Genomic DNA, 19,163 nt, shown 5'->3' on the forward strand with positions numbered 1-19,163 from the left:
CTATTTGGGTTTCAAACCTCACATCGTCCTTTTACCATTTAGATGATTTTATCTGAAACCAATACGCTACTCAACTCACTGACGACTTCTCCCTAGACATTTCTGAGTCGTTTAAGATCGGAATCAGCTTAAGCTTAGATCCTAACATTGGACTCTTGGTTTTCTTTGTTTAGCCGATCTTTATTTAAATTATTTTTGTTGTGGCTTTGTTCGGTATGTTGCCGCGAAAGGTGACCACCCACAAAAACTAGAACTTTTAAACCGAAATTCTTCGCGAAGGCGTCGAGAAAACTCGCACTAAATATTTACAGTGATTAACCCAACATTATGACCGAAATAGAGAAAAAGTGAACAATATAAAGAGGTCTCAAATCGATGGCCTCTGGGCAACCGTTCAGAGATGCCGCCTCCGCGCAGGCGCGAAAACTTAGATGTCCTGTGCGGAAACCCAGGACGGCCGCGCGTTGACCATCCGCAACATCGCAAATACTATCGAAAACTGCCGTCCACTCAGTCTGTTGGAATGCCCCCTCAACCCGAGACAGTCAACCACCGCAAAAATGGGGATGAGTCACTTTATATCGGAAGTACTTGCACTTTAATGGAACATAGTTTGAGGGAAGAGTAAGCTCCAGTGGATCCTGTGGTGGATTTAGAGCTCGAGGGAAGATCCGGGAGACCACCCTCCCCCTCCCCCTACCCCTTAAAAAATGCCCGACTCAAAAATTTTTGCAATGACAATATCGAAAAAATGGCTGATTCTTTTAAATTAATTTGTTTGCCTTTTCTCCCGTTTGTTCCGTGTTTATTTGCGAGCGAAGAAGAGTGGGGAAGGGTGTGTGTTGATTCGAGAATAAAATTTTGTTAATCCAACCCTGGAATCTATATATCTATTAACATATCGAATCAAAGGAATCTTACGCGTGAAGCATTTAGCGGCGACTGTTCGGTTTCCAGGTCTCCCATTTGGTGAACTCAGGAGAGCCCTCCACACAGCTCCGAATGCACCTCGTCCAATGATTTCTTGAAGAAGGACACGGCTCACCTCAGTCTCCCATTTATCTACCTCTACGCTTAATGGCTCCATTTGAATTGCCTGCCCTTCATGAGAACTGAAAAGTGGAAGCATTACAAATTTTCTGGGTTAAAACAAAAAAAGCGATAAAGAAAAAAGATATTAGAAGCGAAAAAGATAAATATTAATTTGCTAGTACAATCTGATTCATTGCCCTGACTCATATCAAGATAACCACTCTTACTGATAATGAGAAGACAAAGTTTTCGCTAAACCAGGGACCTATATTATCATAAAACACGTTTGTAACTATGATTATGTGAGTACACTCTGAAAATCGGATGAAGTATAAAAATAACCTCGTTGTTTGGTGAAATCAATCATGGAAACCTTTTTCAGTTGATCTCAAAACCGGAAAACTATACTTGAATTTTAAATTAAAGGAAAAAAAAAACACTGAATTCAATGATTAAAACAATTGGAGTTCAAAGAGACTTAGGAGACAAGAAAGAAAAGAATTAGCAAACGAACGAATGAAGCTGATTCTAAACAACAATTGATGAAAGTTTACTATGCATATTGACCATGATAAAAGTAAAGGGATATTATCTCTGTGACAGTTATCATTCAAGGTCGTGAGTCATGAGGGTGGTAATAATGAAATAAATTTTTTGGACAAAATGAGAATGCTTCACGAAAAAAATGTTAAGTTTATGTTACTGACTATAGAGACAGCATGGAAAAGATTAAAGTACATGGCTAGAAATCCACGTGTAGAAATTTCACGAAAAAAAGGTAAAAAAGTTGACTTACAGAGCCATAGCTGCAATTCCAATTGAAAAATTTATGGAAGAGACAAAGAAGGTAAAAGTTTGTATTAAGTAATTTACTCAAGTATTCTTATAAAATTGGTAGACAATGGCACCATGACTTGAATTTGCGGCAAATATGAGCTAAAAATTTTCATTTGTTCTCCAAATACCGACATCAATAATATTAACACTAATTATTTAAAAATTATAATTTCCATTCGTTCGTTTTAGTGTTTTTTCTGGGTTAGCTCGAGGAAACAGTTAAAGTGTGGGGTGAAGTAGAAAAAAAAGAAAAAAAAACCTAACAATTTTCCTTTCTCTTACTTTAAACAATAAATAGCTAAAATGAAACAAGGCAACTGGGCCTCAGCTGTCCTTCGACTCTTGCAGAAAAAGCAGGCAATCAGCAAAATGACAATCACTGTTGCCACTGATCCACCAATGTAATACCACAAAGAATTGGAACCTTGCATGTGTCAGATAAATATGTGGCCATCGATAAATCTCAACGATAGTAACTGTTACAATAATAATAGTCATGTTACCGTTCAAAATGGTTGTGAGCATTCCTACTGTGTTATTTTAACCTGTGATCGACGCCTGTTTTTAAAAGTGAAATAACTGATGTTCATTATATAAATTTATAGTGAAATCAAAGGTTATTTACTTGTGACCTTCCACGGGAAAAAGTGTACTATGAGAGAATACAGCAAGAATACTCAAGAAGCTAGAGTCGCTCGAGGCGATAGCCTCGAGCGACTCTAGCTTCTCGAGTGCTTAGCAAACCTCCCAAGTGCATCCATAACTCAATAGTGTACGCTGTGATGTTTACCATTTGTTTTATAACATAACATTGATACATTGTAGCTAAAGAGTTCCCTTTTATTTAACAAATCTTACGCGACCAGAAAAAACAGGCGTGCGTGGAAAAATAGTCTTTGCATTTGCTCACGTGAGCAGCGTACACCCATGGGCAAATGGGGGACGCTAAATTGACCAATCAGAGCGCGCGCTTTACTTTGGTTATGTTATAATTGTGTATAAATCTTTGCCCTTTCTGATAACGAGTCTCCATCCTTTTTCCAAGTTACATTTATTGTATCTTGGTTGACCTGGCAGGTCATTGTGAGGACATCTCCTGTTGTGAGTGTTGGATATGGATCTGGAACAATTTAAGCAGAGGATTTTCCTACGTTGTAAATAAGGGGTAATTGATTGAATAAAAATCCAACTCACATTTACAACTCTCCAAAGTAAAACAGAATTGGATTAATATTAATAAAAGGAAAACAAGCTAAATTCGACTTCATAAAAAGAATGTTTGGAACATGTTGCTTCTGATAAAAACGTTTGGAAAAGGTTTCAGAGGAGAATTTGAGGCCCCATGCTCTTAAATTACTGGCTACTGTTGAAAGCGCCCAAGATTGCATGGTTCCCATACTTTAAAATTTAAATTAATCTCTTGGTAACTGTATTATTGAAAGGATTCCACAAATCAGTTAAGCAGCCCAATCTATTCATCCCCAGGTTCATAGTCGAGATGATTGTGCGTCGCATTAATAATTGATGACTTTGCGTCTTACTTTTTCAGCTACCTATCATCGTGTTTTTAAAAATTACGCGCGGAAGGCCTATTGTTCTCGAGACATTTACATGCAGCAGCCGAAAAAGTTAGAAATCTATCATGTTAGCTGCAAATCGGATGCTAGTTGGTTTTCATTGGTTGTGATTTTGTACTCTTTCACTCACAAGGAATATTGCACTCGCTTATTCACTTGTCAGGATATCTACCCACGTTCACACGTCAACCCACGAAGTTTTAAAAGCAGGCGACTCATTATGCTTATGCTTACCAAAAGCCTTTTCCACCTGAATATCTGCCAGAGGCAATTGTATGCCAAAGTCAGGTTGAAAATTGTAAAATCAGCAAACATGTCACGTCACTACAAATATATTACAAATTTAGAAGTTTGAAAATCAGCTAAGGATCTTATTATCCAAAAAGTTTACCCGCTCGACTTTTTAAAAAAACGCGCGCATCTCTTTAATCAACGGTGTAATTACAGCCATTCGTATCAATTAAACATGATAGCGCCGTCACTTTTATTTCTTTTCTTTGTTTGTTCTCGCCTCCCAAATGACTACAGCTTTATCTTCACATCCGTTCCCTTCTCCATTGTCATCGTCTTTCTTTTCGTCATTGCTATCATTAAAGCCATCGTAATCATTATCATTATTATTTAACTTACCATAAACACGCAGTGTTGCAGAGGAACTTGTAGTATTTGCTTTGTTTTTCGCTTCGCACCTGTAAGTGCCTTTCATCTCTTTTGTGACACTTGGCAACTCTACCAACGATTCTCCATCATGATCGTTTCGATTGATGTCAGATGGGTGGTCACTATTATTAAAAACCCAGACTATGGTTGGTTTTGGCCCACCTGAGGCTCGACAACTGAAGTTGACTGGATACCCATCGGTTACAGACTGGGTTATCGGAGGCTTAGTGATATGGGGAGAAATTTGAAGTAAAAAGACCAACAGATTCAAGAAAGGTTCACATTGACCATTTCAACCCTTTCTGCTTAACTGTAAATAAAATTGCATAAACAAACTAACAAACAAACAAACGAAAAGACAAACAAACCACGCAATAAGTAAGCCTATCTTTTTTCTAAGTTTTACTTCCCGTAACATGAGTACACGCACCAAAATGCTGAAAGGGACCTCATGAAGCGCTTGTCATAATGTAATAGTGGGAGTTGTTTTTTTTTATTTATTTGTAGCTTTAGTCGTAGTTTAGCTTCCGAGAGTACTAGCGGGGTATCTGTAGGTCAGAGTTAACTGTATATGATCAGGAAGCCTTCAACAGAGAAACGAACTAATGCTGGCAAAACGAAACTTAGTAAACATGGGAGTTCTTTTCAAATCTCAGTCCAATTTCGGTCACGTGACCCTCCCAGGCACGCCGGATTGACGTATTTGAAGGGAAAATTCTTCATCAAAAAAAGGAAAACATCACACACTTCTATTTCTGTAATCGATTAAATCATCAATTGTTCGAGTTGGAAAAAGCATTGAAATAAATCAAAACATGACCGTTTGTCGCTTATTCACGCTATTTTAGGAGTATTCTCTGTTATTTCGCAAAATGGTGAAAATTGTTAAGCTTGATATCGATAGCTGACAAATATAAAAACAGGACAATCATATATTTTTTTATGTTCGCACATAAAGATTTAGGTTTCTAATATTAACTATTTTGAAATATTTTTGTTGGGTTGAGATTTTGAATAAATACCCACATCATGAATTCACTGCATTTTTGCACAGATTTTTGTGCATTTTTCACCAAAAACTTAAAACTTGTTTAGCTGTTTTGAAAACTAGTATCTGGATAAGCCGTTTGGTCTCGATTGTAGGTTCATTGTGGGCAACAAATGAGCAAAAATTGAGCGAAATCGGTGTGGGGTCGTGTAGACTCGTCTGCATGGTTGTCAGGTGGACATGCTTTAAAACTTTCTCTTATGAGCTCAACAATAGGAGTTGGTATAGGTGTCTTATTGATTGATTCCCCTTGGATGGAATATAATTACCGCTGAAGAGAAAAACACCATTTTTTTTTTACAATTGTTCTTTATGGACAACGTCATCCCTAGGAAAGCTAAGCAAGGATACGGAAATGCATCAATTTAAAGGAATTTTGCGATCATAAAAAGCCATAACAAATGCTTCTAACCTTTTAATTGCAGATTTTAAATAGAGTGTGTCAAATAACACTAAATACAATTTTTTGTGTGATTGTTGTATAGTACTGAAATAACGCCCATAGATCTACATGATCTAACTCCATTCAGTTTTCAAAGAATTCCGTTCTACCACGGAAAAGTAGTGTCTGTCTACCAAAACGAATTCTCCTCAATAGGGGTTCCTTTTTTTCTCATACGAACCGAAACCACTTAAGAAAATTAACCTAAATTTACTCACTCTATTAAGACGGTTCTCTCCGTTTATGACAAAAGCATTTAACACTTAAAGCAAAGCAATACATTTCAATAACAATGCAATCAATTGTTTTCAAATGCCGATGGATCGAAAGTTAAACAAAGCAATACGAGAGCAAACTGCATTTGATGGAATCGATAATGTCAGCACACGGGATACTTCAATGGTGATTAATACCACACAACTAATACATTACCAAACTACGAAAAGAATTACCAAATTTCAAATATCCTTGGGAGGATTCCTTACTAGATTTCCTACAAAAGAATTTACGGCAGAACGTTTTCAGTACAACAGTTCGCAAATTTAAGGAGTATGGACGGGCCGTTTCTTAAGTTTGTTTTGTTTTTTAATTGTTTGGATGTTACTATTTTATCTCTTTCTCTCCTGTTTTAATCAATTAAGAAAATTTAAGAAATATCTACCCAAATTCTCCTACTTTGAGCTCAACTGAATTGATTCAGTAACTATTTGTATCTTTAAACAATTAACTTGATGAATTATTATCTAAAACAAAGACCTCATTTGTTTCTCTGATATGGAAAGACCTCCAAATCATCGCTGTTATCACCCATAGTTTAGCACCGTGAAGTGAGAGAAGGGTACCCTAACGGCGGGCACTGGACCATTTTCCCAATCTTTTTGCAGCGGCCTTCTTTGCAACTTCCTCACTCGGTCCTGCATCTTCATCTCCGAGATCTTCAATCCTGGAGTATTTTCTCTTGTCATAAGCTCCCAGATTAAGTAGTTCCCCATATGTCTGGCAAGAAATAAGGGTTGTATACTTGCAACACAGCACTATATTACTATGATGTTAAGCTGAAAAGTGCAGTTACTTCCACGACGGACTGAGAATCTCTGTGGTTTAAAGAGAGATTTACAAACTGGAAATGGTGAAATGCGCGTAGACGGCGTAACGAGCATGAAAACACCGCTGACCAGGGATGTAGATGGTTTTAGTTGAGCCGTTTAAAGCACTTTGGGGTACAAAACCAATAACATCAAGCATTGCTCCCGAAACTAAAAGGTGTCAAAGTACTAAGAAATCTTAGAGGCTTCAAAACTCATAGAATGTTGGGAGGTTTTAAATGTTTTAAAACAAACCTCTTCACGAATGTATGTGTCCATTCTTTGTCGCAGGTTTTCAAATGGAGGACGGAAGTCAGGGTTAGAATTCCAGCACCGTTTCATCATATCATGCCTGAAATTAAACAGTGATACTCAATTGTCAACTACGTTTTTTTGGACTTTGCGAAGAATTGCAACAAGTTTGTTCTCCAGGAACCCTTTTAACGAAAATAATGGTTTAGATTCGTTTTGGGTCATCAAACATATCCAGACTATTTCACTCTCTCTGACCTCGTCGAAGTACGTAGACATGCATTAGCACAGCTGAATACCTTATGCTCTTAGTTCACAGTTTTAAAAGGAGACAGCTTTTATAATTTGTACATTGCAAAGAATTCTACAAGTAGAACTGTTAATTGTGATAAGTTGAATTTTAGGCTATACATTTGAACACGTCGATATCGCACCAGAAAGGTGCAACTCACAGTTTTTTTATCAACATGATCAGGCCTTGGCATCTGACATCCTTTTGTGACCTCTGCAACCACCCTGCCTTCTGACCATCTATCGTATGGAATTTCTCCAGTCAAGGCATAAGGACGTGTGCATGTGATATTACTGAATACATCACTGATAAAGTTGTTGAAATTGCAGTCAGAGAGCTATAATTTTTATAATTGTTTACAATTGTAAACACCTATCAGGTGAAATGATAAGAGTGCGTATAAACATGTTCCACGAAATTGCTGCGGCTTAAACGTCGTGTTCCTTTTTGACATCATTCTAAAAAAAGAAAGAAAACTGCATTTACATAGCTTGATGATGCCCAAATCTAAATTTTCCTTAATCCTGCATGTACATTTACATAGCTTGATGATGCTCAAACATAAATTTTTCTGAGTCGGTGTAGTTTAAAGTTTCTTCCTTTTGGTTCGGTTTTTGTGGTAGTCTCTCACAAGTGAACATTATGGAAGCCTTCTACTTCTTGTTTCATTTCATTTCATGAGATTAACTATCGATAAACAGTTTGCTACATATTAAGATGAACAGCGTTACTGAGACTTGATTTTCAGGTGTAAAAAGCATATGATCTGTACTGAACACGGGATAGTCCTAAAAACGAAAATTTTCTCACGTTTTGCCTGCAAGTTATAGAATTCCACCCGAACCCATTATCAGGGTTCATTTTTACAAAAGAAGTTAGACTACTTGATCAGTCTTACAAGACTGGGACATTAGTCAATCAACTTAAGGCAAGAGGATGTAAACCATTGATATTATCTTGTTTAAGGCCCATTTCAGGAATAAAAGGCCTGGGAAAAAAGTAAAAGCAAATCTTTATTATAAAATAATATTCTAACTGAACTTTACCAAGGGTAACTATCTGATACAGAACGATTCCATAGGATCACCTGATGAATATATCAAAAATATTCCAAAGTTAATGCCAAGTGAGTTTTGGATGTGAAGTAATAACAAAAAAAATCAAATTGGGTGAGCATTTTGTTGAGGTGAGGTAAGAATATACACGATACATTCACATCCCTCAAAGTGGAAAGTCCAGCGAGATTTCCCAGCAGAATTTCTGGTGCAGTCCATTTGATTGGCAAACATCCCTGCGGAGACAAACATTAAAACTTTTGTTTAAACTATCATTATCATAATGTTATTTGTTTTGCTTTGTTTTTTGTTATTTTTGCTTTACATCTTATTTTTAATATTTTCTTCAATATTAATTATTTCTGGGTATCTGTTATTTTGCAAAGAAAAATTAGTGGTAGTGTAAACAAAAACACTGTGAAATGTTGAACACCAAAAGAATAGTTGGTCCTTCATGCACTTCATTCAGTGTGAGAAAATAGAGTTGTCAATTTTTTTTTACGCGAAGATGAGACAAGTACGAGAAGAATGGCTAACGAAAATGAGAAAAGCAAAGGAAGTAAATATTTTGGGTCCGTGAACAGCGAAATGCATTAGAACTGAACATCTTGGAGAAAATAAGTGCATGATGAAATTAAGAGAAAGACTCAATTAAGATGGCAATGGGAAAGGCGCATACAGGAGGTTTTCCTCCCATGAAAATTATGGACTAGTGCAGAATAAAGAAAGTATCCAAGGGAAACTTCTTTCGGATCAGTGCATATAGCCTCTAACAGAATGAGTCGGTGACAAAGGAGGAAAAGAAGAAACTCAAAGCAAGAGAGAATGAGAGGACTGAAGCGGGCCACCGAGTAGTTGCGATAGTAACGACTGAAGCTATTTGTAGCATTTCGCGAGAAAAGATGTCTGCTTCCCCAGATCTACATTTTGCTTTAAGAATTATCTCCCTTCCTCGGCAAAGTCATATTTTACAAAATGTGAAGCTACGTAATATAATTATGTAAAAATGTAAAACAAAAATAAATGTCATTCTTTAAAAAAAAAGCTTTCAAGCAGCCCTATTAAAAAATAGAAAACATACTTCCTTTCGCGAGACTTTCTACAAACAACTTTAGTGAAATCTATGTACCCCGATACTTAGCGTTTTGCTCTGTCTTTTTCCCTTTTTTTAGGTCAATGTGAACTATGAAAGCCGTGTTGGTGGTCGAGCTAAGTTAATTTCATGCTGAGAAAATGCAGGCGTTTACAGCTTGTTTCTGGAAAGCTCCACAATAAAGCAATAACAACAACAAAAAGCATTTCCTACCTTTTTGGCATTTCCATGGCCATATTTGAAGCTTTGATATGCCATGCCAAAGTCGGCCACTTTGCAAACATAGTTGTTATCGAGGAGAATGTTTCGGGCCGCAAGATCACGATGGATGATCTACCAGGAGACAAAGATCCATGACGTGAGAACTTCTAAATTATTTCATTTCATGACAAAACGGCGAGTTAAACGTCTGAGTATGTGCGAAGAGAAAAAGACAACTAGGCAGGCCATTATAGTTCTTCAAGGCTGTCAGAACTAAGTCGTTTATCTTCTCAGGAAAAATGGCAAACAATAGTGATGATGATGACGATGATGATTATGATAATCACAGTAATAATGATTATGACAGTGAAATAAAATTTTGAAATGGTAAACCAACAGGAGACCGCTCAGAAAAACAATTTGCTCTTTTCATTACCTTCGTTTCTTGTTACAAATATCGAGGGGTGTTCCGTTTTTTCGCTTTATTTCTTAAAATTGGCAAAAAAGGCTCGGTTCTTGCTTTTTTTTCCTGTTCCTGTTAGCGTGGCGGAGTGTCTCACGACAGACCGATATCTAATATGGTTGGTGCGTATCCCACCATTTTACCGTTGGATCCATTTTTCTTAGGGTAGTCATACCTCAGTAGGCATCCTATTTTAGCTGTTTCAACCAAATTATTATGAAAATTACTCTCATGTCTTTTTCCTCATTGAAGTAAATATACCTTTGTACAAGGTCACACATTCATCAATAAGGTTTAGTTATTCAAACGAGGTCCAACCCAGCCACGGTTTTACCCGAGCAATGGGCGTCGGGTTTTCTCTATTATCTGAATAAATGCCCCTCGACTGTAAGTTTTCGGCTCTCTCAGCTTCGATCATAAAATAAAAGGCTCGCACAAAAGGTTCGGTTAACATGAGGATAATTTAGATCGCAGTTTTGTTAAACAACTGCTAAACTTTGTTTGAATAACCGGTCCGATAAGTTTGACATCCGAAGTGATCTGCTCACTGTAATAAAAGTACCACGACCCAAGTAAGGTCTCAGACTTTATATAAGTGAAACGTACCTACCAATTTTGGTCAGCATCCAAGCTAATGTAAAACAATTTAAAGATCTGAGAGATTTTTCGGAGTTAGATCTGATTTATGACAACAATGAAGAACTGCACTTACCCCTCTCGATCCAAGGAACACCATACCGGCAGCGATTTGTTTGGCAAACATCACAAGATTATAGTTGGTTAAATCTTGAGCCCTACCATCACCAAGATAATACCGATCTCTCACTGCTCGGCATTTCCTCACATAACCAAGTAGGTCGCCGCATGGCATGTATTCCATAATGAGAATTGGGTGAACTTGAAGTGACGTTAAAGAAAAAGAAGTGAAGGCTCATGACCACAATATGTATTAAAAGCTTCGGAAGAGGACTCATTTTAAGGATTTTCCTTCATGAGACTAATGTTACCAAGATTAATGATATTAAATACTCCGGTCGTGCGTCCAAGATCTTCGTTATCGGGCTATCGATAGATGTTCTCAAAGAGGAACAGTCTCGCTACCGCGCGCTCGCGCGCACACACACACAAAGAAACAAATAAAACAAAACAAAACAATAAGAAAAGAAACCACAAACTTCGTCCGATCAACAGGCCATTCTGGTTATGGAGCTCATATAAAGAGGTAATGTAGTATTTTTAACAACTTATACATAGAAAAATGCTTTACTCTTAGTACTTACTTTGAGTTGTAACGCAGCCCATAAACTTTATAATGTTTGGCTGATTGTTCTCACCTATAGGTTTTCCTAGCTCAATTTCTCTCATCAAACATTTCCTTCCTTCCTCTCCAGTAGTGGCTACAAGAACAGGGTATGTTGATGGATAGATAATCAGTCTGATAAATGCATTTGTTTCAAGCTTGAGACTGAGAACTAGTCTATTTGGGTTTCAAACCTTGCATCTTCCTTTTACCATTTAGATGATTTTATTTGAAACCAGTACGTTACTCAACTCACCGACGAGTTCTCCCTAGACACTGCTGAGTCGATATAAGATCGGAACCAGCTTAGGTTTAAATCTTAACAATGGACTCTTGGTTTTCCTTGTTTAGCATCCTTAGGTAAATTATTTTTGTTGTGGCTTTTGTTTCGTATCTGTATATATAGTAAGTAAGTATTTATTCAAAGTCAATTACACAGGCAGTAGTTGCCAAGATCTCCCGAGGCAGAGGCTCATGACAAATGTGATTGACAAAGAAAATATGAAAAGCAATATATATATATATATACAATATTAAAAATAAAAGTTATTCGATAATAAATATAATATATAATGTAATGAGTTGATGCAATTTATATAGTGGTGACAAAAGCTGAGAATAATCGTTGAAAATGATAAATATCAATTTGAACAATTGTTGCATTGGTAACCAGGAAAACATTGGAACTTTTAAACCAAAATTCTTTGCGAAGGCTTCTAGAAAACTCACACTAAATATTTAGAGTGATTAACCCAACATTATGACAGAGATCGAGAAAAAGTGAACGATGTAAAGAGGTTTGAAATCGATGGCCTCGTGGCACCGTTCGGAGATGCCATCACCTCGCATGAATGAAAACTTGGATGTCCCGTATGAGAACCTAGGCGACGGCCGTGGGTTGGCCATCCGCAACATCACAAATACTATCGAAAACCACCATCCACTCAGTCTATTACATTGCCCCCGTTAACCCGACACAGTCAACCACTGGAAAAATGGGAATGAGTCACTTTATATCGGAAGTACTTGCACTTTGATAAAACATAGTTTAAGGGAAAAGGAAGCTCCAGTGGATACAGTCGGGGATTTAGAGCTCGAGGGAGACCAACCTCCCCCCTCTCCACCCCTTCAAAATAACCCGACACAATTATGTTGGCAATGACAGTATCGCCAAACTGGCTGATTCTTTTCAATTATTTTGTTAGCCTCTTCTCCCGTTTGTTCCGTGTTTATCTGTGAGTGAAGAAGAGTGAGAAAGGGTGTGTATTGATTCGAGAATAAACTTTTTTAATCCACCCCTAGAATCTATATATGTATTAGCATATCGAATCAAAGGAATCTTACGCGTGAAGCATTTAGCGGCGACTGTTCTGTTTCCAGGTCTCCCATTTGGCGAACTCAGGAGAGCCCTCCACACGGCTCCGAACGCCCCTCGCCCAATGACTTCTTGAAGCAGGACACGGCTCACCTCAATCTCCCATTTACCTACCTCTAATTTCAATGGCTCCATCTGAATTGCCTGCTCTTGATCCGGACTGAAAATTGGAAGCATTACAAATTATCTGGGCTAAAACAAAGAAAATTGATAAAGAAAAAAGACATCAGAAGCAAAAAAATAAATATTAATTTGCTAGTATAATCTGATTTATTGCCCTGACTCATATCGAGATGAGCACTCTTACTGATAATGAGAAGACAAAGTTTTCGACAAACTAGAGACCTATATTATCACGAAACACGTTTATAACTATGATTATGAAAATACACTCTGCAAATCAGATGAAGTTAAAAAATAGCCTCGTTGTTGGAAACCTTTTCAGTTGGTCTCAAAACCAGATTATTATACTTGAATTCTCAATTAAAGGAAAAAACATTGAATTCAATGATAAAAACAAATGGAATATAAAGAGACTTGGGAGACAAGAAAAAAAAGAATTAACAAAGGAACGAATGAAGATAATTCTAAATAACAATTGATGAATGCTAAATATGCATATTGACCATGATAAAAGTAAAGTGATATTATCCCTGGGGCAGTCATCATTCAAGGTCGTGAGTCATGAGGGGGTTAATAAGTAAGTTTTAATTTTTTGGGCAAAGCGAGACCAATGCCTCACAAAAGAAGAACCAAAAGATAATAAGTTTATGTTACTGACTATAGAGACAGCATGGAAAAGATTAAAGCACATGGCGAGAACTCCACGTGTAGAAATGTGATGAACAAAAGGTAAAACACTTGGCTTACAGAGCCATAGCTGCAGTTCCAGTCGAACAATTCAATGGAGACAAAGGAAAAAACTTTGCATCAATGAATTCAATCAAGTATTCTTTTAAAATTGCTATGCAATGGAAGCATGATTTGAATTTGAAAATATTAGCTAAAATTTTTCAATCGTTCTCCAAATACCAACATCAATAATGTTAGCCATAACAGTAATTTAAAAAGTTACAATTTCCGTTCGTTCGTTCTATCGGTTTTTTTCTTCGGGTAAGGGTTAGCTCGAGGAAACACTGCGTTAAAGTGCGGGGTGAAGTAGAAAAAAAGAAAAAAACTTGACCATTTTAAATTCTCTTACTTTAAAAAATAGATAGCTAAAATAAAACAGGGCAACTGGGCCTCACCTGCCGTTGGACGCTTGCAGAAAAAGCAGGCAATCAGCGAAATGACAATCACTGTTGCCTCTAATCCACCAATGTAATACCACAAAGAATTGGAACCTTGCATGGCTCGTGGCACTTGCTTAGCTAATTGTGTCAGATAAATATGTGGCCATGGATAAATCTCAGCGATAATAACTGTTACAATAATGATAGTCATGTTACCGTCCGGAATGGTTTTGAGCATCCCTACTGTCTGTTATTTTAACCCCTGATTCACGCCTGTTTTTAAAAGCGTGATAACTGATTTTCATTATATAGATTTATAGAGAAATCTAAGGTTATTTTCTTGTGAGCTTACACGGGAAAAAGAGTACTATGTAGGTATCTACATGGATAATGTTCTGCAACTGTCTCTAATCTCTTTTTAACTGAATAAACTATAAATATTTTCCCAGAAAACAAACACTAATAGTAAACTTTAAGAAGAACGTAAGAAATAGAGGTTTTATTCTATAAGGATGACCTCGTTGCTTGAATATTGGAGTTTTTTGTGCTTTCTTAGACACAACAGTAACCTCAGCTTACCTTTGACAGATATTTTTACAACGTAGCTGGCCACAAACCCAAGCTTGTTGCGTCCACCGCAAGAGTATTTTCCACCGTCCTCTTCCAAAACCTTAGCAATGGTAAGTTCACTCCCTTTCTTATCCCGTTGTGTATAAATCTTTGCTCTTTCTCATGGCGAGTCTCCATCTTTTTTTCAAGTTACATTTATTTTGTCTTGGTTGACCTGGCAGGTCAATGTGAGGACATCTCCTTTTATGAGTGTTGGATATGGATCTGAAACAATTTGAGCAGAGGCTTTTCCTACGTTGAGAGTAAGGGATAATCTATTTAAAGAAATTCTAACTCGCATTTACAACTCTCCAAAGTAAAACAAAGTTGGATGAATGGAAGGAAAACAAGCTAAATTTGACCTCATAAAAGGAAAGTTTGGAACATGTCGCTTGGTATGAGAAGGTTTGGAAAAGGCTTCAGAGGAGAATTTGAGGCCCCATGTTTTCAAATGACTGGTAACCGTCGCAAGTGCCCAAAATTACAACTAGGAACATAGACAATCTCCTATGGTTCCAATGCTTTAAAATTTTAAACTAACCTCTTGGTAAGCGTATCAAAAGTATTCCACAAATCAGTTAAGTAGCCCAATTTATTCATCCCCAGGTTCATAGTCGAGATTATCAATTGTGCGTCGCATAAATAATTGATGACTTTGCGAGTTGCTTTTTCAGCTGCCTATCATTGGGTTTTTAAAAATTACGCGCGGAAGGCCTATTGTTCTCGATATATTTACATGCAGCAGCCGAAAAAGCTAGAAATCTAAGTATCGTATTAGCGGCAAAGCGTACACTAGTTCACTTTCGTTGGTCGTGATTTTGTAGTCCTTCCCTCGCAAGGAATATTGCACTTGCTTATTCACTTGTCAGGATGAACATCTACCCATGTTCACACGTCATCCCGGAAGTTTTAAAAGCTGGCGATTCAATATGCTTATGCTTACCAAAAGCAGTTTGCCCCTGAATATCTGCCAGAGGCAATTGCATGCCAAAGTCATGTTGAAAATTGTAAAATCAGCAAACATGTCATGTCACTTCAAACATATTACAAATTTAGAAGTGGGGTGTTACTCAGCTAAGGATCTGATTATCCAAAAAGTTGACCGGCTCAATTTCTCAAAAAACGCGTGCATCTCTTTAATCAACGGAGCAATTACACTAACTCGTATCAATCAACCATGATACCGCCCTCACTTCTATTTTTGTTCTTTGTTTGTTCTCGCCTCCCAAATAACTACAGATTTATCTTCCTATCCGTTCCCCTCTCCATTATTGTCGTCTCTCTTTTCGTCCTCTTGATCGTTAAAGCCATCCTAGTCATTATCATCAATATCATTATTAAACTTACCATAAACACGCAGTATTGTAGAGAAACTAGTAGTGTTTGCTTTGTTTTTCGCTATACACCTGTAAGTGCCTTTTATCTCTTTTGTGACACTTAGCAACTCTAGCAACGATTCTCCATCGTGATCGGTTTGATTGATGTCAAATGGGAGGTCACCATTATTAAAAATCCAGACTAGGGTTGATGTTGGCACACCTGAGGCTCGGCAACTGAAGTTAACTGGATGCCCTTCGATAATAGACTGGTTTATCAGAGGGTTAGTGATCTGGGGAGAAACTTGAAGAAAAAGACCAACAGATTCACGAAAGGTTCACATTGACCTTTTTAACCTATTCCGCTGAACTCTTAATAAAATTCCAAAAATAAAAAAAACAACAAACAAACAAACGAACGAACGAACAAACAAGCCACGCAATAAGTAAGCTTATCTTTTTTCTAAGTTTTCTTTTCTTGTTACTTCCCGTAACATGAGCGAGCACATGAAAATGCAAAAGAGACCACATGAACTGTTTGTCATCCCCAGGTTCATAGTCGAGTTGTTTTTATCAATTTATTTGTAGTTGTAGTCGTAAATTAGCTACTGAGAGTACTAGCGGGGTGTCTATAGGTCAGAATCATCTGTATATGATCAGGAACCCTTCAACAGAGAAACGAACTAATGTTGGCAAATTGAAACTTAGTAAAAATGCAAGTTCTTTTCAAATCTCACTCCAACTTTAGCAATGAACTATTATGTAATGAAAATATATCATGAGATCGTTATTCCTTACTCGTTGGTATATTTAAAAGAAACGAATGAAAAGAGAAAAAATATCCCTTTGTTCTGGCTTTAACTACAAAAACTAACACTTTCTAGAGTTACAAGTTTACTATATGACATCGACTACAGTATGGAGTTTACCTGTGACATCGATCCCGAAAGAGGTGTTAGCTTTGCCATAATCAATTTGAGCAGTGCATTCATAATATCCCTTATCTTTAAAAGTCGTGCGTTTAATGACTAAGATGTTGTTGGTATTAAGAAGCACTCCATCCTTGGTCCAGTTAACAGATATTTCTGGATCACCACTCCGATAAAACTTCTCAGTAAACGTGGAGTTAACTTCGATTTTAACATTCTTGAACTCAAGCTTTACACGGAGTGGAACTGCGAAGTGAGTAGAAAAAACACAGATTGCGAACTGCTAATATAGTAATTAAAGATTCAAATTCCCCACCTCAATTCCCCCCCCCCCCCCCCATACCACTCAAGTACATAAATAAAGAGACGAAGATTAAAACAAATTTTGATTATATCATTTAATGCTTCGAAAAACCACGTAGGCCAAGCTATATTAATTGCTACGTCTGCTTTGAAACCATCGATCACGCAGGAATAGATGTAAGATAAAACGCTCTGAAAAAAAAAAACACATCACGGACCTGGTCCTAACAAGTGAATCCATTGCAGTTAACAGGCGAAACGTTAGATGTTAAGTTTTTCCGATGGTTTTCCTAAGATTCAATTTTACTTAGCACTTTTATCTCAACCAACAACACAACATGGATCAGAGAGACCAACTGTGCAAGTTTCATAACGCACATAATTCCCAGAAACTCTGACTCGCACAGTAGGATCAATCGTTATGGGAGCTACAATTTGATGCGCCCCCAGTACAACATAGAAACGGAAAAGGGTAAGACTTTCAAGTTTGTAGGGTAGAGCTCTGGAATGGAATCCCTCTAGAAATACGTAAAAATGATTCTATTGGTTTATTTTAGTTCTGCCTGTTTTTAAACAATTATTAACTGTTTTAGAAGAGGTTAAGGGCGTAGAGCTACTAGTTCAACAGTTTATTCTATTTATATACCATCCTTTATCAACCAAGTTATGACTTACTTCCACAATGACCCTGAATCTCAGACCCAGACCCCTTAATCCAGAGTCCGGCCCACTGAACATAAATTTTCACCCAGTAGACAAACCAAATGCATGACTATGAGATTAATATATTCACCCTTAACAGAAATCTCGACGTATTTGGTAAATATGCCAGCGGCATTCTCTGCCTTACAAGTGTACCGCCCTTCGTCGTTCCTTTTTTTTATTTTGAGGAGAAGGAGATACCAACTCTTTTGCTGCAAAGTATTTTTCTTGAGCCAGGTTATCTCGGGCTCAGGCCGATCAGCCACAATTTCACACGTCAATTTCGCAGTGTTTCCCTATATGATGAGACTGCTTGCTCCAGAAATATCCACTTTTGGTCGAGCTAAGAGGGAAAATCAAAACAAAAACAAAAACAGAAACAGAAATTAATATATCTCGCTGAGATTTTATAGCAATGTTTCGGGCCTTTTTGCGCAAATCATTTTTATCTGCATTTTCACAGAACTCATTGGACCAGGTCAACAGTTAAGAGGCAAAATAGAGATAAATTGGTTAAACCCCTTTTTTGGATACAAACCTACAGACTCAAATAGTCACTTGTTGAATTTATCTTCGCATCCATTTCACGTCAGGAATTCCATTCCCTTTCCTCAGTTTCCAAAACTTCATCGTTTATGTTCCGATGACTCTGATTTTTTCGACAAATTAGAGGCAATGTGCCAGTTTTTCGAAAACCATGGTCACCCTGTTTCTGTCGTTCAAGTGGGTCACTACCGTGCCCAACTTATTGATCAACTGTCAGCACTACTAACGTCACAGAAGGAAAATTCCAACCGCATCTCATTCACTCTCACATTTCACCCTCACAATTACTCAGCTAAATCCATTATTCTAATAACTTTAAATGATCTCAAAACGATCCAGCGACTGGCAATATCTTTTCGCAACCTCCACTAATGTCATTCAAACGTGACAAAAACATAGGCAAGTTTTTGGTCAGAAGTTCTTTCCAAACTAATGACCAACCTGGAACTTTTAATTGCACTCGCGCACGATGCCAAACTTATCCTTTCATTCACAACGCTAAAAAAATATCGGGACCCGAGCGATCCAATAAGATTTCTGATTACTTCACGTGCACCTGGGCTAATGCCATCTATTACATAACTTGCACTCATTGCAAAAAAATACACATCGCCGAAACAGGAAGATGACTAGATGACCGATTCCGAGAACACCTTCGCGACGTAGAAAGTAATGACAAGGACGCATTAAAACCACTCGCTAGATGCTTTCATCTAAGTGATCATTCTAAGTAGTAAATGGCAATCTGTGGTCTCTTCTTATATTTAAGTAGCTTGGAAAGCCGTATAGCTCTTGAACAAAAGTTGATCTTTCA

At 37.4% G+C, this 19,163-nt stretch overlaps 2 pseudogenes across 2 annotated transcripts in view; both read right to left on the bottom strand.

Annotated features, from left to right (window-relative positions):
• Positions 1–19,163, bottom strand: part of LOC148731283 (vascular endothelial growth factor receptor 1-like) — a 443,086-nt pseudogene that overhangs the window by 182,338 nt on the left and 241,585 nt on the right. The gene's annotated exons all lie outside the window — the stretch shown is intronic.
• LOC148731292 (tyrosine kinase receptor Cad96Ca-like) lies at positions 5,677–13,050 on the bottom strand (annotated as a pseudogene). Its single transcript, XR_016001302.1, has 9 exons — positions 12,682–13,050; positions 11,318–11,434; positions 10,750–10,934; positions 9,587–9,706; positions 8,431–8,516; positions 8,272–8,312; positions 7,382–7,480; positions 6,937–7,052; positions 5,677–6,592 (listed from the first exon to the last, which is right to left on the bottom strand). The product of XR_016001302.1 is annotated as a tyrosine kinase receptor Cad96Ca-like (transcript).

This window comes from Stylophora pistillata, chromosome 5, assembly GCF_964205215.1.
Source record: "Stylophora pistillata chromosome 5, jaStyPist1.2, whole genome shotgun sequence".
NCBI classification, from domain to species: domain Eukaryota; kingdom Metazoa; phylum Cnidaria; class Anthozoa; order Scleractinia; family Pocilloporidae; genus Stylophora; species Stylophora pistillata.